The sequence below is a fragment of the Macaca nemestrina genome, chromosome 15 (genome assembly GCF_043159975.1).
Source record: "Macaca nemestrina isolate mMacNem1 chromosome 15, mMacNem.hap1, whole genome shotgun sequence".
Classification (NCBI taxonomy): domain Eukaryota; kingdom Metazoa; phylum Chordata; class Mammalia; order Primates; family Cercopithecidae; genus Macaca; species Macaca nemestrina.
This window is the reverse complement of record NC_092139.1, coordinates 74,861,403-74,884,678: the sequence shown is the minus strand read 5'-3', so window position 1 is coordinate 74,884,678 and position 23,276 is coordinate 74,861,403.

Here is a 23,276-nt window from a genome sequence, read left to right as displayed (position 1 = left end):
CAGTTTCTCAGAAATCTTCTTTCCAGATTTCATCTGAAGATATTTCCTTTTTCACCATAGCCCTCTATGGGCTTCCAAATATCACTTTGCCAATTCCACAAGAACTGTCTTAGCGAAAGGCTTCTTGAGGGGAAAGCTGTTACTCTGTGAGATGATTTCACAGAACACAAAGAAGTTTCTAAGAAAGTTTCTTTCTCTTTGTAATCGGAGGATATTTCCTTTGGCCCTATAGTCTTCAATGGGATCTGAAATACCTGTTCCCAGATTCCACAGAAATAAGGCTAGCAAAGAGATCCACGAAATACAGATGTAACTCTGTGAGATGAATGAACAGAACACTAAGCAGTTTCTCAGAAAGCTTCTTTCCAGATTTCATTCTGAGGATATTTCCTTTTTCACCATTGCCCTCTAGGGGTTCCAAATATCACTTTGCCAATTCCACAAGAACTGTCTTAGCGAAAGGCTTCTTGAGGGCAAAGCTGTAACTCTGGGAGATGATTTCACAAAACGCAAAGAAGTTTCTCAGAAACCTTCTTTCTCTTTGTTATCGGAGGATATTTCCTTTGGCCCTATAGTCTTCAAAGGGATCCGAAATATCTGTTCTCAGATTCCACAGAAATAAGGCTAGCAAAGAGATCCACGAAATACAGATGAAACTCTCTGAGATGAATTAACCAAACACTAAGCAGATTCACAGAAAGCTTCCTTCCAGATTTCATCTGAGGATATTTCCTTTTTCACCATAGCCCTCTATGGGCTTCCAAATATCATTTTGCCAATTCCACAAGAACTGTCTTAGCGAAAGGCTTCTTGACGGGAAAGCTGTAACTCTGTGAGATGATTTCACAGAACGCAAAGAAGTTTCTCAGTAAGCTTCTTTCTGTTTTTTATCGGAGGATATTTCCTTTGGCCTTTGTCTTCAATGGGATCCGAAATATCTGTTCTCAGATTCCACAGAAATAAGGCTAGCAAAGAGATCCACGAAATACAGATGTAACCCTGTGAGATGAATTACTAGAACACTAAGCAGTTTCTCAGAAAGCTTCCTTCCAGATTTCATCTGAGGATATTTCCTTTTTCACCGTAGCCCATTATGGGCTTCCAAATATCACCTTGCGAATTCCACAAGAACTGTCTTATCGAAAGGCTTCTTGAGGGGAAAGCTGTAACTCTTTGAGATGATTTCACAGAACGCAAAGAAGTTTCTCAGAAAGCTTCTTTCTCTTTGTTATCGGAGGATATTTCCTTTGGCCCTATAGTCTTCAATGGGATCCGAAATATCTGTTCTCAGATTCCACAGAAATAAGGCTGCCAAAGAGATCCACGAAATACAGATGTAACTCTGTGAGATGAATTAACAAAACACTAAGCAGTTTCTCAGAAAGCTTCTTTCCAGATTTCATCTGAGGATATTTCCTTTTTCACTATAGCCCTCTATGGGCTTCCAAATATCACTTTGCCAATTCCACAAGAACTGTCTTAGTGAAAGGCTTCTTGAGGGGAAAGCTGTAACTCTGTGAGATGATTTCACAGAACACAAAGAAGTTTCTAAGAAAGCTTCTTTCTCTTTGTAATCGGAGGATATTTCCTTTGGCCCTATAGTCTTCAATGGGATCTGAACTACCTGTTCTCAGATTCCATAGAAATAAGGCTAGCAAAGAGATCCACGAAATACAGATGTAACTCTGTGAGATGAATTAACAGAACACTAAGCAGTTTCTCAGAAAGCTTCTTTCCAGATTTCCTCTGAGGATATTTCCTTTTTCACCATAGCCCTCTATGGGCTTCCAAATATCACTTTGCCAATTCCACCAGAACTGTCTTAGCGAAAGGCTTCTTGAGGGGAAAGCTGTAACTCTGTGAGATGATTTCACAGAACACAAAGAAGTTTCTAAGAAATCTTCTTTCTCTTTGTTATCGGAGGATATTTCCTTTGGCCCTATAGTCTTCAAAGGGATCCGAAATATCTGTTCTCAGATTCCACAGAAATAAGGCTAGCAAAGAGATCCACGAAATACAGATGTAACTCTGTGAGATGAATTAACAGAACACTAAGCAGTTTCTCAGAAAGCTTCTTTCCAGATTTCATCTGAGGATATTTCCTTTTTCACCATAGCCCTCTATGGGCTTCCAAATATCACTTTGCCAATTCCACAAGAACTGTCTCAGCGAAAGGCTTCTTGAGGGGAAAGCTGTAACTCTGTGAGATAATTTCACAAAACGCCAAGAAGTTTCTCAGAAAGCTTCTTTCTCTTTGTTATCGGAGGATATTTCCTTTGGCCCTATAGTCTTCAAAGGGATCCGAAATATCTCTTCTCAGATTCCACAGAAATTAGGCTAGCAAAGAGATCCACGAAATACAGATGTAACTATCTGAGATGAATTAACCGAACACTAAGCAGATTCTCAGAAAGCTTCCTTCCAGATTTCATCTGAGTATATTTCCTTTTTCACCATAGCCCTCTATGGGCTTCCAAATATCACTTTGCCAATTCCACAAGAACTGTCTTAGCGAAAGGCTTCTTGAGGGGAAAGCTGTAACTCTGTGAGATGATTTCACAGAACGCAAAGAAGTTTCTCAGAAAGCTTCTTTCTCTTTGTGATCGGAGAATATTTCCTTTGGCCCTATAGTCATCAATGGGATCCGAAATATCTGTTCTCAGATTCCACAGAAATAAGGCTAGCAAAGAGATTCACGAAATACAGATGTAACTCTGTGAGATTAATTAACAGAACACTAAGCAGTTTCTCAGAAAGCTTCTTTCCAGATTTCATCTGAGGATATTTCCTTTTTCAACATAGCCCTCTATGGGCTTCCAAATATCACTTTGCCAATTCCACAAGAACTGTCTTAGCGAAAGGCTTCTTGAGGGGAAAGCTGTAACTCTGTGAGATGATTTCACAGAACGCAAAGAAGTTTCTGAGAAAGCTTCTTTCTCTTTGTTATCGGAGGATACTACCTTTGGCCCTATAGTCTTCAATGGGATCCGAAATATCTGTTCTCAGATTCCACAGAAATAATGCTGCCAAAGAGATCCACGAAATACAGATGTAACTCTGTGAGATGAATTAACAAAACACTTAGCAGTTTCTCAGAAAGCTTCTTTCCAGATTTCATCTGAGGATATTTGCTTTTTCACCATAGCCCTCTAAGGGCTTCCAAATATCACTTTGCCAATTCCACAAGAACTGTCTTAGCGAAAGGCTTCTTGAGGGGAAAGCTGTAACTCTGTGAGATGATTTCACAGAACGCAAAGAAGTTTCTAAGAAAGCTTCTTTCTCTTTGTAATCGGAGGATATTTCCTTTGGCCCTATAGTCTTCAAAGGGATCCGAAATATCTGTTCTCAGATTCCACAGAAATAAGTCTAGCAAAGAGATCCACGAAATACAGATGTAACCCTGTGAGATGAATTAACAGAACACTAAGCAGTTTGTCAGAAAGCTTCTTTCCAGATTTCATCTGAGGATATTTCCTTTTTCACCATAGCCCTCTAGGGGCTTCCAAATATCACTTTGCCAATTCCACAAGAACTGTCTTAGTGAAAGGCTTCTTGAGGGGAAAGCTGTAACTCTGTGAGATGATTTCACAGAACACAAAGAAGTTTCTAAGAAAGCTTCTTTCTCTTTGTAATCGGAGGATATTTCCTTTGGCCCTATAGTCTTCAATGGGATCTGAACTACCTGTTCTCAGATTCCATAGAAATAAGGCTAGCAAAGAGATCCACGAAATACAGATGTAACTCTGTGAGATGAATTAACAGAACACTAAGCAGTTTCTCAGAAATCTTCTTTCCAGATTTCCTCTGAGGATATTTCCTTTTTCACCATAGCCCTCTATGGGCTTCCAAATATCACTTTGCCAATTCCACGAGAACTGTCTTAGCGAAAGGCTTCTTGAGGGGAAAGCTGTAACTCTGTGAGATGATTTCACAGAACACAAAGAAGTTTCTAAGAAATCTTCTTTCTCTTTGTTATCGGAGGATATTTCCTTTGGCCCTATAGACTTCAAAGGGATCCGAAATATCTGTTCTCAGATTCCACAGAAATAAGGCTAGCAAAGAGATCCACGTAATACAGATGTAACTCTGTGAGATGAATTAACAGAACACTAAGCAGTTTCTCAGAAAGCTTCTTTCCAGATTTCATCTGAGGATATTTCCTTTTTCACCATAGCCCTATATGGGCTTCCAAATATCACTTTGCCAATTCCACAAGAACTGTCTCAGCGAAAGGCTTCTTGAGGGGAAAGCTGTAACTCTGTGAGATGATTTCATAAAACGCCAAGAAGTTTCTCAGAAAGCTTCTTTGTCTTTGTTATCGGAGGATATTTCCTTTGGCCCTATAGTCTTCAAAGGGATCCGAAATATCTGTTCTCAGATTCCACAGAAATAAGGCTAGCAAAGAGATCCACGAAATACAGAAGTAACTATCTGAGATGAATTAACAGAACACTAAGCAGTTTCTCAGAAGCCTTCCTTCCAGATTTCATCTGAGGATATTTCCTTTTTCACCATAGCCCTCTATGGGCTTCCAAATATCACTTTGCCAATTCCACAAGAACTGTCTTAGCGAAAGGCTTCTTGAGGGGAAAGCTGTAACTCTGTGAGATGATTTCACAGAACGCAAAGAAGTTTCTCAGAAAGCTTCTTTCTCTTTGTTATCGGAGGATATTTCCTTTGGCCCTATAGTCTTCAATGGGATCCGAAATATCTGTTCTCAGATTCCACAGAAATAAGGCTAGCAAAGAGATCCACGAAATACAGATGTAACTCTGTGAGATGAATGAACAGAACACTAAGCAGTTTCTCAGAAATCTTCTTTCCAGATTTCATCTGAGGATATTTCCTTTTTCACCATAGCCCTCTATGGGCTTCCAAATATCACTTTGCCAATTCCACAAGAACTGTCTTAGCGAAAGGCTTCTTGAGGGGAAAGCTGTAACTCTGTGAGATGATTTCACAGAACGCAAAGAAGTTTCTCAGAAAGCTTCTTTCTCTTTGTAATCGGAGGATATTTCCTTTGGCCCTATAGTCTTCAAAGGGATCCGAAATATCTGTTCTCAGATTCCACAGAAATAAGGCTAGCAAAGAGATCCACGAAATACAGATGTAACTCTGTGAGATGAATTAACCGAACACTAAGCAGTTTCTCAGAAAGTTTCTTTCCAGATTTCATCGGAGGATATTTCCTTTTTCACCGTAGCCCTCTATGGGCTTCCAAATATCACTTTGCCAATTCCACAAGAACTGTCTTAGCGAAAGGCTTCTTGAGGGGAAAGCTGTAACTCTGTGAGATGATTTCACAGAACACAAAGAAGTTTCTAAGAAAGCTTCTTTCTCTTTGTAATCGGAGGATATTTTCTTTGGCCCTATAGTCTTCAATGGGATCTGAAATACCTGTTCTCAGATTCCACAGAAATAAGGCTATCAAAGAGATCCACGAAACACAGATGTAACTCTGTGAGATGAATGAACCGAACACTAAGCAGTTTCTCAGAAAGCTTCTTTCCAGATTTCATCTGAGGATATTCCTTTTTCAACATAGCCCTCTAAGGGCTTCCAAATATCACTTTGCCAATTCCACAAGAACTGTCTTAGCGAAAGGCTTCTTGAGGGGAAAGCTGTAACTCTGTGAGATGATTTCACAGAATGCAAAGAAGTTTCTCAGAAAGCTTCTTGCTCTTTGTTATCGGAGGATATTTCCTTTGTCCCTATAGTCTTCAATGGGATCCGAAATATCTGTTCTCAGATTCCACAGAAATAAGGCCAGCAAAGAGATCCACGAAATACACATGTATCTCTGTGAGATGAATTAACAGAACACTAAGCAGTTTCTCAGAAAGCTTCTTTCCAGATTTCATCTGAGGATATTTCCTTTTTCACCATAGCCCTCTATGGGCTTCCAAATATCACTTTGCCAATTCCACAAGAACTGTCTTAGCGAAAGGCTTCTTGAGGGAAAGCTGTAACTCTGTGAGATGATTTCACAGAACACAAAGAAGTTTCTCAGAAAGCTTTTTTCTCTTTGTTATCTGAGGATATTTCCTTTGGCCCTATAGTCTTCAAAGGGATCGGAAATATCTGTTCTCAGATTCCACAGAAATAAGGCTAGCAAAGAGATCCACGAAATACAGATGTAACCCCGTGAGATGAATTAACCGAACACTAAGCAGTTTCTCAGAAAGTTTCTTTCAAGATTTCATCTGAGGATATTTCCTTTTTCACCATAGCCCTCTAAGGGCTTCCAAATATCACTTTGCCAATTCCACAAGAACTGTCTTAGCGAAGGCTTCTTGAGGGGAAAGCTGTAACTCTGTGAGATGATTTCACAGAACGCAAAGAAGTTTCTCAGAAAGCTTCTTTCTCTTTGTTATCGGAGGATACTACCTTTGGCCTTATAGTCTTCAATGGGATCCGAAATATCTGTTCTCAGATTCCACAGAAATAATGCTGCCAAAGAGATCCACGAAATACAGATGTAACTCTGTGAGATGAATTAACAAAACACTTAGCAGTTTCTCAGAAAGCTTCTTTCCAGATTTCATCTGAGGATATTTCCTTTTTCACCATAGCCCTCTATGGGCTTCCAAATATCACTTTGCCAATTGCACAAGAACTGTCTTAGAGAAAGGCTTCTTGAGGGGAAAGCTGTAACTCTGTGATATGATTTCACAGAACGCAAAGAAGTTTCTCAGAAAGCTTCTTTCTCTTTGTTATCGGAGGATATTTCCTTTGGCCTTATAGTCTTCAATGGGATCCGAAATATCTGTTCTCAGATTCCACAGAAATTAGGCAAGCAAAGAGATCCACGAAATACAGATGTAACTCTGTGAGATGAATTAACAGAACACTAAGCAGTTTCTCAGAAAGCTTCTTTCCAGATTTCATCTGAGGATATTTCCTTTTTCACCATAGCCCTCTATGGGCTTCCAAATATCACTTTGCCAATTCCACAAGAACTGTCTTAGCGAAAGGCTTCTTGAGGGGAAAGCTGTAACTCTGTGAGATGATTTCACAGAACACAAAGAAGTTTCTAAGAAAGCTTCTTTCTCTTTGTAATCGGAGGATATTTCCTTTGGCCCTATAGTCTCAATGGGATCTCAAATACCTGTTCTCAGATTCCACAGAAATAAGGCTAGCAAAGAGATCCACGAAATACAGATGTAACTCTGTGAGATGAATTAACAGAACCCTAAGCAGTTTCTCAGAAATCTTCTTTCCAGATTTCATCTGAAGATATTTCCTTTTTCACCATAGCCCTCTATGGGCTTCCAAATATCACTTTGCCAATTCCACAAGAACTGTCTTAGCGAAAGGCTTCTTGAGGGGAAAGCTGTTACTCTGTGAGATGATTTCACAGAACACAAAGAAGTTTCTAAGAAAGTTTCTTTCTCTTTGTAATCGGAGGATATTTCCTTTGGCCCTATAGTCTTCAATGGGATCTGAAATACCTGTTCCCAGATTCCACAGAAATAAGGCTAGCAAAGAGATCCACGAAATACAGATGTAACTCTTTGAGATGAATGAACAGAACACTAAGCAGTTTCTCAGAAAGCTTCTTTCCAGATTTCATTCTGAGGATATTTCCTTTTTCACCATTGCCCTCTAGGGGTTCCAAATATCACTTTGCCAATTCCACAAGAAATGTCTTAGCGAAAGGCTTCTTGAGGGGAAAGCTGTAACTCTGGGAGATGATTTCACAAAACGCAAAGAAGTTTCTCAGAAACCTTCTTTCTCTTTGTTATCGGAGGATATTTCCTTTGGCCCTATAGTCTTCAAAGGGATCCGAAATATCTGTTCTCAGATTCCACAGAAATAAGGCTAGCAAAGAGATCCACGAAATACAGATGAAACTCTCTGAGATGAATTAACCAAACACTAAGCAGATTCACAGAAAGCTTCCTTCCAGATTTCATCTGAGGATATTTCCTTTTTCACCATAGCCCTCTATGGGCTTCCAAATATCATTTTGCCAATTCCACAAGAACTGTCTTAGCGAAAGGCTTCTTGACGGGAAAGCTGTAACTCTGTGAGATGATTTCACAGAACGCAAAGAAGTTTCTCAGTAAGCTTCTTTCTGTTTTTTATCGGAGGATATTTCCTTTGGCCTTTGTCTTCAATGGGATCCGAAATATCTGTTCTCAGATTCCACAGAAATAAGGCTAGCAAAGAGATCCACGAAATACAGATGTAACCCTGTGAGATGAATTAACAGAACACTAAGCAGTTTCTCAGAAAGCTTCCTTCCAGATTTCATCTGAGGATATTTCCTTTTTCACCGTAGCCCATTATGGGCTTCCAAATATCACCTTGCCAATTCCACAAGAACTGTCTTATCGAAAGGTTTCTTGAGGGGAAAGCTGTAACTCTTTGAGATGATTTCACAGAACGCAAAGAAGTTTCTCAGAAAGCTTCTTTCTCTTTGTTATCGGAGGATATTTCCTTTGGCCCTATAGTCTTCAATGGGATCCGAAATATCTGTTCTCAGATTCCACAGAAATAAGGCTGCCAAAGAGATCCACGAAATACAGATGTAACTCTGTGAGATGAATTAACAAAACACTAAGCAGTTTCTCAGAAAGCTTCTTTCCAGATTTCATCTGAGGATATTTCCTTTTTCACTATAGCCCTCTATGGGCTTCCAAATATCACTTTGCCAATTCCACAAGAACTGTCTTAGTGAAAGGCTTCTTGAGGGGAAAGCTGTAACTCTGTGAGATGATTTCACAGAACACAAAGAAGTTTCTAAGAAAGCTTCTTTCTCTTTGTAATCGGAGGATATTTCCTTTGGCCCTATAGTCTTCAATGGGATCTGAACTACCTGTTCTCAGATTCCATAGAAATAAGGCTAGCAAAGAGATCCACGAAATACAGATGTAACTCTGTGAGATGAATTAACAGAACACTAAGCAGTTTCTCAGAAAGCTTCTTTCCAGATTTCCTCTGAGGATATTTCCTTTTTCACCATAGCCCTCTATGGGCTTCCAAATATCACTTTGCCAATTCCACCAGAACTGTCTTAGCGAAAGGCTTCTTGAGGGGAAAGCTGTAACTCTGTGAGATGATTTCACAGAACACAAAGAAGTTTCTAAGAAATCTTCTTTCTCTTTGTTATCGGAGGATATTTCCTTTGGCCCTATAGTCTTCAAAGGGATCCGAAATATCTGTTCTCAGATTCCACAGAAATAAGGCTAGCAAAGAGATCCACGAAATACAGATGTAACTCTGTGAGATGAATTAACAGAACACTAAGCAGTTTCTCAGAAAGCTTCTTTCCAGATTTCATCTGAGGATATTTCCTTTTTCACCATAGCCCTATATGGGCTTCCAAATATCTCTTTGCCAATTCCACAAGAACTGTCTCAGCGAAAGGCTTCTTGAGGGGAAAGCTGTAACTCTGTGAGATAATTTCACAAAACGCCAAGAAGTTTCTCAGAAAGCTTCTTTCTCTTTGTTATCGGAGGATATTTCCTTTGGCCCTATAGTCTTCAAAGGGATCCGAAATATCTCTTCTCAGATTCCACAGAAATTAGGCTAGCAAAGAGATCCACGAAATACAGATGTAACTATCTGAGATGAATTAACCGAACACTAAGCAGATTCTCAGAAAGCTTCCTTCCAGATTTCATCTGAGTATATTTCCTTTTTCACCATAGCCCTCTATGGGCTTCCAAATATCACTTTGCCAATTCCACAAGAACTGTCTTAGCGAAAGGCTTCTTGAGGGGAAAGCTGTAACTCTGTGAGATGATTTCACAGAACGCAAAGAAGTTTCTCAGAAAGCTTCTTTCTCTTTGTTATCGGAGAATATTTCCTTTGGCCCTATAGTCATCAATGGGATCCGAAATATCTGTTCTCAGATTCCACAGAAATAAGGCTAGCAAAGAGATTCACGAAATACAGATGTAACTCTGTGAGATTAATTAACAGAACACTAAGCAGTTTCTCAGAAAGCTTCTTTCCAGATTTCATCTGAGGATATTTCCTTTTTCAACATAGCCCTCTATGGGCTTCCAAATATCACTTTGCCAATTCCACAAGAACTGTCTGAGCGAAAGGCTTCTTGAGGGGAAAGCTGTAACTCTGTGAGATGATTTCACAGAACGCAAAGAAGTTTCTGAGAAAGCTTCTTTCTCTTTGTTATCGGAGGATACTACCTTTGGCCCTATAGTCTTCAATGGGATCCGAAATATCTGTTCTCAGATTCCACAGAAATAATGCTGCCAAAGAGATCCACGAAATACAGATGTAACTCTGTGAGATGAATTAACAAAACACTTAGCAGTTTCTCAGAAAGCTTCTTTCCAGATTTCATCTGAGGATATTTCCTTTTTCACCATAGCCCTCTAAGGGCTTCCAAATATCACTTTGCCAATTCCACAAGAACTGTCTTAGCGAAAGGCTTCTTGAGGGGAAAGCTGTAACTCTGTGAGATGATTTCACAGAACGCAAAGAAGTTTCTAAGAAAGCTTCTTTCTCTTTGTAATCGGAGGATATTTCCTTTGGCCCTATAGTCTTCAAAGGGATCCGAAATATCTGTTCTCAGATTCCACAGAAATAAATCTAGCAAAGAGATCCACGAAATACAGATGTAACTCTGTGAGATGAATTAACAGAACACTAAGCAGTTTGTCAGAAAGCTTCTTTCCAGATTTCATCTGAGGATATTTCCTTTTTCAACATAGCCCTCTAGGGGCTTCCAAATATCACTTTGCCAATTCCACAAGAACTGTCTTAGTGAAAGGCTTCTTGAGGGGAAAGCTGTAACTCTGTGAGATGATTTCACAGAACACAAAGAAGTTTCTAAGAAAGCTTCTTTCTCTTTGTAATCGGAGGATATTTCCTTTGGCCCTATAGTCTTCAATGGGATCTGAACTACCTGTTCTCAGATTCCATAGAAATAAGGCTAGCAAAGAGATCCACGAAATACAGATGTAACTCTGTGAGATGAATTAACAGAACACTAAGCAGTTTCTCAGAAATCTTCTTTCCAGATTTCCTCTGAGGATATTTCCTTTTTCACCATAGCCCTCTATGGGCTTCCAAATATCACTTTGCCAATTCCACCAGAACTGTCTTAGCGAAAGGCTTCTTGAGGGGAAAGGTGTAACTCTGTGAGATGATTTCACAGAACACAAAGAAGTTTCTAAGAAATCTTCTTTCTCTTTGTTATCGGAGGATATTTCCTTTGGCCCTATAGACTTCAAAGGGATCCGAAATATCTGTTCTCAGATTCCACAGAAATAAGGCTAGCAAAGAGATCCACGAAATACAGATGTAACTCTGTGAGATGAATTAACAGAACACTAAGCAGTTTCTCAGAAAGCTTCTTTCCAGATTTCATCTGAGGATATTTCCTTTTTCACCATAGCCCTATATGGGCTTCCAAATATCACTTTGCCAATTCCACAAGAACTGTCTCAGCGAAAGGCTTCTTGAGGGGAAAGCTGTAACTCTGTGAGATGATTTCATAAAACGCCAAGAAGTTTCTCAGAAAGCTTCTTTGTCTTTGTTATCGGAGGATATTTCCTTTGGCCCTATAGTCTTCAATGGATCCGAAATATCTGTTCTCAGATTCCACAGAAATAAGGCTAGCAAAGAGATCCACGAAATACAGAAGTAACTATCTGAGATGAATTAACAGAACACTAAGCAGTTTCTCAGAAACCTTCCTTCCAGATTTCATCTGAGGATATTTCCTTTTTCACCATAGCCCTCTATGGGCTTCCAAATATCACTTTGCCAATTCCACAAGAACTGTCTTAGCGAAAGGCTTCTTGAGGGGAAAGCTGTAACTCTGTGAGATGATTTCACAGAACGCAAAGAAGTTTCTCAGAAAGCTTCTTTCTCTTTGTTATCGGAGGATATTTCCTTTGGCCCTATAGTCTTCAATGGGATCCGAAATATCTGTTCTCAGATTCCACAGAAATAAGGCTAGCAAAGAGATCCACGAAATACAGATGTAACTCTGTGAGATGAATGAACAGAACACTAAGCAGTTTCTCAGAAATCTTCTTTCCAGATTTCATCTGAGGATATTTCCTTTTTCACCATAGCCCTCTATGGGCTTCCAAATATCACTTTGCCAATTCCACAAGAACTGTCTTAGCGAAAGGCTTCTTGAGGGGAAAGCTGTAACTCTGTGAGATGATTTCACAGAACGCAAAGAAGTTTCTCAGAAAGCTTCTTTCTCTTTGTAATCGGAGGATATTTCCTTTGGCCCTATAGTCTTCAAAGGGATCCGAAATATCTGTTCTCAGATTCCACAGAAATAAGGCTAGCAAAGAGATCCACGAAATACAGATGTAACTCTGTGAGATGAATTAACCGAACACTAAGCAGTTTCTCAGGAAGTTTCTTTCCAGATTTCATCGGAGGATATTTCCTTTTTCACCGTAGCCCTCTATGGGCTTCCAAATATCACTTTGCCAATTCCACAAGAACTGTCTTAGCGAAAGGCTTCTTGAGGGGAAAGCTGTAACTCTGTGAGATGATTTCACAGAACACAAAGAAGTTTCTAAGAAAGCTTCTTTCTCTTTGTAATCGGAGGGTATTTTCTTTGGCCCTATAGTCTTCAATGGGATCTGAAATACCTGTTCTCAGATTCCACAGAAATAAGGCTATCAAAGAGATCCACGAAACACAGATGTAACTCTGTGAGATGAATGAACCGAACACTAAGCAGTTTCTCAGAAAGCTTCTTTCCAGTTTTCATCTGAGGATATTTCCTTTTTCAACATAGCCCTCTATGGGCTTCCAAATATCACTTTGCCAATTCCACAAGAACTGTCTTAGTGAAAGGCTTCTTGAGGGGAAAGCTGTAACTCTGTGAGATGATTTAACAGAACACAAAGAAGTTTCTCAGAAAGCTTCTTTCTCTTTGTTATCCGAGGATATTTCCTTTGGCCCTATAGTCTTCAATGGGATCAGAAACATCTGTTCTCAGATTCCACAGAAATAAGGCTAGCAAAGAGATCCACGAAATACAGATGTAACTCTGTGAGATGAATTAACAGAACACTAAGTAGTTTCTCAGAAAGCTTCTTTCCAGATTTCATCTGAGGATATTTCTTTTTTCACCGTAGCCCTCTATGGGCTTCCAAATATCACTTTGCCAATTCCACAAGAACTGTCTTAGCGAAAGACTTCTTGAGGGGAAAGCTGTAACTCTGTGAGATGATTTCACAGAACACAAAGAAGCTTCTAAGAAAGCTTCTTTCTCTTTGTAATCGGAGGATATTTCCTTTGGCCCTATAGTCTTCAAAGGGATCCGAAATATCTGTTCTCAGATTCCACAGAAATAAGGCTAGCAAAGAGATCCACGAAATACAGATGTAACTCTGTGAGATGAATTAACAGAACACTAAGTAGTTTCTCAGAAATCTTCTTTCCAGATTTCATCTGAGGATATTCCTTTTTCAACATAGCCCTCTAAGGGCTTCCAAATATCACTTTGCCAATTCCACAAGAACTGTCTTAGCGAAAGGCTTCTTGAGGGGAAAGCTGTAACTCTGTGAGATGATTTCACAGAATGCAAAGAAGTTTCTCAGAAAGCTTCTTGCTCTTTGTTATCGGAGGATATTTCCTTTGTCCCTATAGTCTTCAATGGGATCCGAAATATCTGTTCTCAGATTCCACAGAAATAAGGCTAGCAAAGAGATCCACGAAATACACATGTATCTCTGTGAGATGAATTAACAGAACACTAAGCAGTTTCTCAGAAAGCTTCTTTCCAGATTTCATCTGAGGATATTTCCTTTTTCACCATAGCCCTCTATGGGCTTCCAAATATCACTTTGCCAATTCCACAAGAACTGTCTTAGCGAAAGGCTTCTTCAGGGGAAAGCTGTAACTCTGTGAGATGATTTCACAGAATGCAAAGAAGTTTCTCAGAAAGCTTCTTTCTCTTTGTTATCGGTGGATATTTCCTTTGGCCCTATAGTCTTCAATGGGATCCGAAATATCTGTTCTCAGATTCCACAGAAATAAGGCTAGCAAAGAGATCCACGAAATACAGATGTAACTCTGTGAGATGAATTAAGAGAACACTAAGCAGTTTCTCAGAAAGCTTCTTTCCAGATTTCATCTGAGGATATTTCCTTTTTCACCATAGCCCTCTATGGGCTTCCAAATATCACTTTGCCAATTCCACAAGAACTGTCTTAGCGAAAGGCTTCTTGAGGGAAAGCTGTAACTCTGTGAGATGATTTCACAGAACACAAAGAAGTTTCTCAGAAAGCTTTTTTCTCTTTGTTATCGGAGGGTATTTCCTTTGGCCCTATAGTCTTCAAAGGGATCGGAAATATCTGTTCTCAGATTCCACAGAAATAAGGCTAGCAAAGAGATCAACGAAATACAGATGTAACCCCGTGAGATGAATTAACCGAACACTAAGCAGTTTCTCAGAAAGTTTCTTTCAAGATTTCATCTGAGGATATTTCCTTTTTCACCATAGCCCTCTATGGGCTTCCAAATATCACTTTGCCAATTCCACAAGAACTGTCTTAGCGAAGGCTTCTTGAGGGGAAAGCTGTAACTCTGTGAGATGATTTCACAGAACGCAAAGAAGTTTCTCAGAAAGCTTCTTTCTCTTTGTTATCGGAGGATATTTCCTTTGGCCCTCTAGTCATCAATGGGATCCGAAATATCTGTTCTGAGATTCCACAGAAATAAGGCTAGCAAAGAGATTCACGAAATACAGATGTAACTCTGTGAGATGAATTAACAGAACACTAAGCAGTTTCTCAGAAAGCTTCTTTCCAGATTTCATCTGAGGATATTTCCTTTTTCAACATAGCCCTCTATGGGCTTCCAAATATCACTTTGCCAATTCCACAAGAACTGTCTTAGCGAAAGGCTTCTTGAGGGGAAAGCTGTAACTCTGTGAGATGATTTCACAGAACGCAAAGAAGTTTCTGAGAAAGCTTCTTTCTCTTTGTTATCGGAGGATACTACCTTTGGCCCTATAGTCTTCAATGGGATCCGAAATATCTGTTCTCAGATTCCACAGAAATAATGCTGCCAAAGAGATCCACGAAATACAGATGTAACTCTGTGAGATGAATTAACAAAACACTTAGCAGTTCCTCAGAAAGCTTCTTTCCAGATTTCATCTGAGGATATTTCCTTTTTCACCATAGCCCTCTAAGGGCTTCCAAATATCACTTTGCAATTCCACAAGAACTGTCTTAGCGAAAGGCTTCTTGAGGGGAAAGCTGTAACTCTGTGAGATGATTTCACAGAACGGCAAGTAGTTTCTCTGAAAGCTTCTTTCTCTTTGTTATCGGAGGATATTTCCTTTGGCCCTATAGTCTTCAATGGGATCTGAAATATCTGTTCTCAGATTCCACAGAAATAAGGCTAGCAAAGAGATCCACGAAATACAGATGAAACTCTGTGAGATGAATTGACAGAACACTAAGTAGTTTCTCAGAAAGCTTCTTTCCAGATTTCATCTGAGGATATTTCTTTTTTCACCGTAGCCCTCTATGGGCTTCCAAATATCACTTTGCCAATTCCACAAGAACTGTCTTAGCGAAAGACTTCTTGAGGGGAAAGCTGTAACTCTGTGAGATGATTTCACAGAACACAAAGAAGTTTCTAAGAAAGCTTCTTTCTCTTTGTAATCGGAGGATATTTCCTTTGGCCCTATAGTCTTCAAAGGGATCCGAAATATCTGTTCTCAGATTCCACAGAAATAAGGCTAGCAAAGAGATCCACGAAATACAGATGTAACTCTGTGAGATGAATTAACAGAACACTAAGCAGTTTCTCAGAAAGCTTCTTTCCAGACTTCATCTGAGGATAATTCCTTTTTCACCATAGCCCTCTATGGGCTTCCAAATATCACCTTGCCAATTACACAAGAACTGTCTTTGCGAAAGGCTTCTTGAGGGGAAAGCTGTAACTCTGTGAGATGATTTCACAGAACGCCAAGAAGTTCCTCAGAAAGCTTCTTTCTCTTTGTTATCGGAGGATATTTCCTTTGGCCCTACAGTCATCAATGGGATCAGAAATATCTGTTCTCAGATTCCACAGAAATAAGGCTAGCAAAGATATCCACGAAATACAGATGTTACTCTGTGAGATGAATTAACAGAACACTAAGCAGTTTCTCAGAAAGCTTCTTTCCAGATTTCATCTGAGGATATTTCCTTTTTCAACATAGCCCTCTATGGGCTTCCAAATATCATTTTGCCAATTCCACAAGAACTGTCTTAGCGAAAGGCTTCTTGAGGGGAAAGCTGTAACTCTGTGAGATGATTTCACAGATCGCAAAGAAGTTTCTCAGAAAGCTTCTTTCTCTTTGTTATCGGAGGATATTTCCTTTGGCCCTATAGTCTTCAATGGGATCTGAAATATCTGTTCTCAGATTCCACAGAAATAAGGCTAGCAAAGAGATCCACGAAATACTGATGTAACTCTGTGAGATGAATTAACAGAACACTAATCAGTTTCTCAGAAAGCTTCTTTCCAGATTTCATCTGAGGATATTTCCTTTTTCACCATAGCCCTCTAAGGGCTTCCAAATATCACTTTGCCAATTCCACAAGAACTGTCTTAGCGAAAGGCTTCTTGAGGGGAAAGCTGTAACTCTGTGAGATGATTTCACAGAATGCAAAGAAGTTTCTCAAAAAGCTTCTTTCTCTTTGTTATCGGAGGATATTTCCTTTGGCCCTATAGTCTTCAATGGGATCCGAATTATCTGTTCTCAGATTCCACAGAAATTAGCCAAGCAAAGAGATCCACGAAATACAGATGTAACTCTGTGAGATGAATTAACAGAACACTAAGCAGTTTCTCAGAAAGCTTCTTTCCAGATTTCATCTGAGGATATTTCCTTCTTCACCATAGCCCTCTATGGGCTTCCAAATATCACTTTGCCAATTCCACAAGAACTGTCTTAGCGAAAGGCTTCTTAAGGGGAAAGCTGCTACTCTGTGAGATGATTTCACAGAACACAAAGAAGTTTCTAAGAAAGCTTCTTTCTCTTTGTAATCGGAGGATATTTTCTTTGGACCTATAGTCTCAATGGGATCTGAAATACCTGTTCTCAGATTCCATAGAAATAAGGCTAGCAAAGAGATCCACGAAATACAGATGTAACTCTGTGAGATGAATTAACAGAACACTAAGCAGTTTCTCAGAAAGCTTCTTTCCAGATTTCATCTGAGGATATTTCCTTTTTCACCATAGCCCTCTATGGGCTTCCAAATATCACTTTGCCAATTCCACAAGAACTGTCTTAGCGAAAGGCTTCTTGAGGGGAAAGCTGTAACTCGGTGAGATGATTTCACAGAACACAAAGAAGTTTCTAAGAAAGCTTCTTTCTCTTTGTAATCGGAGGATATTTCCTTTGGCCCTATAGTCTTCAAAGGGATCCGAAATATCTGTTCTCAGATTCCACAGAAATAAGGCTAGCAAAGAGATCCACGAAATACAGATGTAACTCTGTGAGATGAATGAACAGAACACCAAGCAGTTTCTCAGAAATCTTCTTTCCAGATTTCATCTGAGGATATTTCCTTTTTCACCATAGCCCAATATGGGCTTCCAAATATCACTTTGCCAATTCCACAAGAACTGTCTTTGAGAAAGGCTTCTTGTGGGGAAAGCTGTAACTCTGTGAGATGATTTCACAGAATGCAAAGAAGTTTCTCAGAAAGCTTCTTTCTCTTTGTAATCAGAGGATATTTCCTTTGGCCCTATAGTCTTCAATGGGATCCGAAATATCTGTTCTCAGATTCCACAGAAATAAGGCTAGCAAAGAGATCCACGAAATAAAGATGAAACTCTGTGAGATGAATTAACAGAACACTAACCAGTTTCTCAGAGCTTCTTTCCAGATTTCATCTGAGGATATTTCCTTTTTCACCATAGCCCTCTATGGACTTCCAAATATCACTTTGCCAATTCCACAAGAACTGTCTTAGCGATAGGCTTCTTGAGGGGAAAGCTGTAACTCTGTGAGATGATTTCACAGACTGCAAAGAAGTTTCTCAGAAAGCTTCTTTCTCTTTGTTATCGGAGAATATTTCCTTTGGCCCTATGGTCTTCAATGGGATCCGAAATATCTGTTCTCAGATTCCACAGAAAAAAGACTAGTAAAGAGATCCACGAAATACAGATGTAACTCTGTGAGAGGAATTAACAGAACACTAAGCATTTTCTCAGAAAGCTTCTTTCCAGATTTCATTCTGAGGATATTTCCTTTTTCACCATTGCCCTCTAGGGGTTCCAAATATCACTTTGCCAATTCCACAAGAACTGTCTTAGCGAAAGGCTTCTTGAGGGGAAAGCTGTAACTCTGGGAGATGATTTCACAGAACGCAAAGAAGTTTCTCAGAAACCTTCTTTCTCTTTGTTATCGGAGGATATTTCCTTTGGCCCTATAGTCTTCAAAGGGATCCGAAATATCTGTTCTCAGATTCCACAGAAATAAGGCTAGCAAAGAGATCCACGAAATACAGATGTAACTCTCTGAGATGAATTAACCAAACACTAAGCAGATTTTCAGAAAGCTTCCTTCCAGATTTCATCTGAGGATATTTCCTTTTTCACCATAGGCCTCTAAGGGCTTCCAAATATCATTTTGCCAATTCCACAAGACCTGTCTTAGCGAAAGGCTTCTTGACGGGAAAGCTGTAACTCTGTGAGATGATTTCACAGAACGCAAAGAAGTTTCTCAGTAAGCTTCTTTCTGTTTTTTATCGGAGGATATTTCCTTTGGCCCTTTGTCTTCAATGGGATCCGAAATATCTCTTCTCAGATTCCACAGAAATAAGGCTAGCAAAGAGATCCACGAAATACAGATGTAACTATCTGAGATGAATTAACCGAACACTAAGCAGATTCTCAGAAAGCTTCCTTCCAGATTTCATCTGAGTATATTTCCTTTTTCACCATAGCCCTCTATGGGCTTCCAAATATCACTTTGCCAATTCCACAAGAACTGTCTTAGCGAAAGGCTTCTTGAGGGGAAAGCTGTAACTCTGTGAGATGATTTCACCGAACGCAAAGAAGTTTCTCAGAAAGCTTTTTTCTCTTTGTTATCGGAGAATATTTCCTTTGGCCCTATAGTCATCAATGGGATCCGAAATATCTGTTCTCAGATTCCACAGAAATAAGGCTAGCAAAGAGATTCACGAAATACAGATGTAACTCTGTGAGATGAATTAACAGAACACTAAGCAGTTTCTCAGAAAGCTTCTTTCCAGATTTCATCTGAGGATATTTCCTTTTTCAACATAGCCCTCTATGGGCTTACAAATATCACTTTGCCAATTCCACAAGAACTGTCTTAGCGAAAGGCTTCTTGAGGGGAAAGCTGTAACTCTGTGAGATGATTTCACAGAACACAAAGAAGTTTCTCAGAAAGCTTCTTTCTCTTTGTAATCGGAGGATATTTCCTTTGGCCCTATAGTCTTCAAAGGGATCCGAAATATCTGTTCTCAGATTCCACAGAAATAAGGCTAGCAAAGAGATCCACGAAAAACAGATGTAACTCTGTGAGATGAATTAACAGAACACTAAGCAGTTTCTCAGAAAGCTTCTTTCCAGACTTCATCTGAGGATAATTCCTTTTTCATCATAGCCCTCTATGGGCTTCCAAATATCACCTTGCCAGTTACACAAGAACTGTCTTTTCGAAAGGCTTCTTGAGGGGAAAGCTGTAACTCTGTGAGATGATTTCACAGAACGCCAAGAAGTTCCTCAGAAAGCTTCTTTCTCTTTGTTATCGGAGGATATTTCCTTTGGCCCTATAGTCTTCAATGGGATCCGAAATATCTGTTCTCAGATTCCACAGAAATAAGGCTAGCAAAGAGAACCACGAAATACAGATGTAACTCTGTGACATGAATTAAAAGAACACTAAGCAGTTTCTCAGAAAGCTTCTTTCCAGATTTCATCTGAGGATATTTCCTTTTTCACCATAGCCCTCTAGCGGCTTCCAATTATCACTTTGCCAATTCCACAAGAACTGTCTTAGCGAAAGGCTTCTTGAGGGGAAAGCTGTAACTCTGTGAGATGATTTCACAGAACGCAAAGAAGTTTCTCACAAACCTTCTTTCTCTTTGTTATCGGAGGATATTTCCTTTGGCCCTATAGTCTTCAATGGGATCCGAAATATCTGTTCTCAGATTCCACAGAAATAAGGCTAGCAAAGAGATCCACGAAATACAGATGTAACTCTGTGAGATGAATGAACAGAACACTAAGCACTTTCTCAGAAAGCTTCTTTCCAGATTTCATCTGAGGATATTTCCTTTTTCACCATAGCCCTCTATGGGCTTCCAAATATCACTTTGCCAATTCCACAAGAACTGTCTTAGCGAAAGGCTTCTTGAGGGGAAAGCTGTAACTCTGTGAGATGATTTCACAGAACGCAAAGAAGTTTCTCAGAAAGCTTCTTTCTCTTTGTAATCGGAGGATATTTCCTTTGGCCCTATAGTCTTCAAAGGGATCCGAAATATCTGTTCTCAGATTCCACAGAAATAAGGCTAGCAAAGAGATCCACGAAATACAGATGTAACTCTGTGAGATGAATTAACCGAACACTAAGCAGTTTCTCAGAAAGTTTCTTTCCAGATTTCATCTGAGGATATTTCCTTTTCCACCGTAGCCCTCTAGGGGCTTCCAAATATCACTTTGCCAATTCCACAAGAACTGTCTTAGCGAAAGGCTTCTTGAGGCGAAAGCTGTAACTCTGTGAGATGATTTCACAGAACACAAAGAAGTTTCTAAGAAAGCTTCTTTCTCTTTGTAATCGGAGGATATTTTCTTTGGCCCTATAGTCTTCAATGGGATCTGAAATACCTGTTCTCAGATTCCACAGAAATAAGGCTAGCAAAGAGATCCACGAAATACAGATGTAACTCTGTGAGATGAATGTACCGAACACTAAGCAGTTTCTCAGAAAGCTTCTTTCCAGATTTCATCTGAGGATATTTCCTTTTTCACCATAGCCCTCTATGGGCTTCCAAATATCACTTTGCCAATTCCACAAGAACTGTCTTAGTGAAAGGCTTCTTGAGGGGAAAGCTGTAACTCTGTGAGATGATTTAACAGAACACAAAGAAGTTTCTCAGAAAGCTTCTTTCTCTTTGTTATCCGAGGATATTTCCTTTGGCCCTATAGTCTTCAATGGGATCCGAAACATCTCTTCTTAGATTCCACAGAAATAAGGCTAGCAAAGAGATCCACGAAATACAGATGTAACTCTGTGAGATGAATTAACCGAACAGTAAGCAGTTTCTCAGAAAGCTTCTTTCCAGATTTCATCTGAGGATATTCCTTTTTCAACATAGCCCTCTAAGGGCTTCCAAATATCACTTTGCCAATTCCACAAGAACTGTCTTCGCGAAAGGCTTCTTGAGGGGAAAGCTGTAACTCTGTGAGATGATTTCACAGAATGCAAAGAAGTTTCTCAGAAACCTTCTTGCTCTTTGTTATCGGAGGATATTTCCTTTGTCCCTATTGTCTTCAATGGGATCCGAAATATCTGTTCTGAGATTCCACAGAAATAAGGCTAGCAAAGAGATCCACGAAATACAGATGTAACTCTGTGAGATGAATTAACAGAACACTAAGCAGTTTCTCAGAAAGCTTCTTTCCAGATTTCATCTGAGGATATTTCCTTTTTCACCATAGCCCTCTATGGGCTTCCAAATATCACTTTGCCAATTCCACAAGAACTGTCTTAGCGAAAGGCCTCTTGAGGGGAAAGCTGTAACTCTGTGAGATGATTTCACAGAACACAAAGAAGTTTCTCAGAAAGCTTTTTTCTCTTTGTTATCGGAGGATATTTCCTTTGGCCCTACAGTCTTCAAAGCGATCGGAAATATCTGTTCTCAGATTCCACAGAAATAAGGCTAGCAAAAAGATGCACGAAATACAGATGTAACTCTGTGAGATGAATTAACCGAACACTAAGCAGTTTCTCAGAAAGTTTCTTTCCAGATTTCATCTGAGGATAATTCCTTTTTCACCACAGCCCTCTATGGGCTTCCAAATATCACTTTGCCAATTCTACAAGAACTGTCTTAGCGACAGGCTTCTTGAGGGGAAAGCTGTAACTCTGTGAGATGATTTCACAGAACGCAAAGAAGTTTCTCAGAAAGCTTCTTTCTCTTTGTTATCGGAGGATATTTCCTTTGGCCCTATAGTCTTCAATGGGATCCGAAATATCTGTTCTCAGATTCCACAGTAATAAGGCTAGCAAAGAGATCCACGAAATACAGATGTAACTCTGTGAGATGAATTAACAGAACACTAAGCAGTTTCTCAGAAAGCTTCTTTCCAGATTTCATCTGAGGATATTTCCTTTTTCAACATAGCCCTCTATGGGCTTCCAAATATCACTTTGCCAATTCCACAAGAACTGTCTTAGCGAAAGGCTTCTTGAGGGGAAAGCTGTAACTCTTTGAGATGATTTCACAGAACGCAAAGAAGTTTCTCAGAAAGCTTCTTTCTCTTTGTTATCGGAGGATACTACCTTTGGCCCTATAGTCTTCAATGGGATCCGAAATATCTGTTCTCAGATTCCACAGAAATAATGCTGCCAAAGAGATCCACGATATAGAGATGTAACTCTGTGAGATGAATTAACAAAACACTTAGCAGTTTCTCAGAAAGCTTCTTTCCAGATTTCATCTGAGGATATTTCCTTTTTCACCATAGCCCTCTAAGGGCTTCCAAATATCACTTTGCCAATTCCACAAGAACTGTCTTAGCGAAAGGCTTCTTGAGGGGAAAGCTGTAACTCTGTGAGATGATTTCACAGAACGCCAAGTAGTTTCTCAGAAAGCTTCTTTCTCTTTGTTATCGGAGGATATTTCCTTTGGCCCTATAGTCTTCAATGGGATCTGAAATATCTGTTCTCAGATTCCACAGAAATAAGGCTAGCAAAGAGATCCACGAAATACAGATGTAACTCTGTGAGATGAATTAACAGAACACTAAGCAGTTTCTCAGAAAGCTTCTTTCCAGATTTCATCTGAGGATATTTCCTTTTTCACCATAGCCCTCTATGGGCTTCCAAATATCACTTTGGCAATTCCACAAGAACTGTCTTAGCGAAAGGCTTCTTGAGTTGAAAGCTGTAACTCTGTGAGATGATTTCCCAGAACACAAAGAAGTTTCTAAGAAAGCTTCTTTCTCTTTGTAATCAGAGGATATTTCCTTTGGCCCTATAGTCTCAATGGGATCTGAAATACCTGTTCTCAGATTCCATAGAAATAAGGCTAGCAAGGAGATCCACGAAATACAGATGTAAC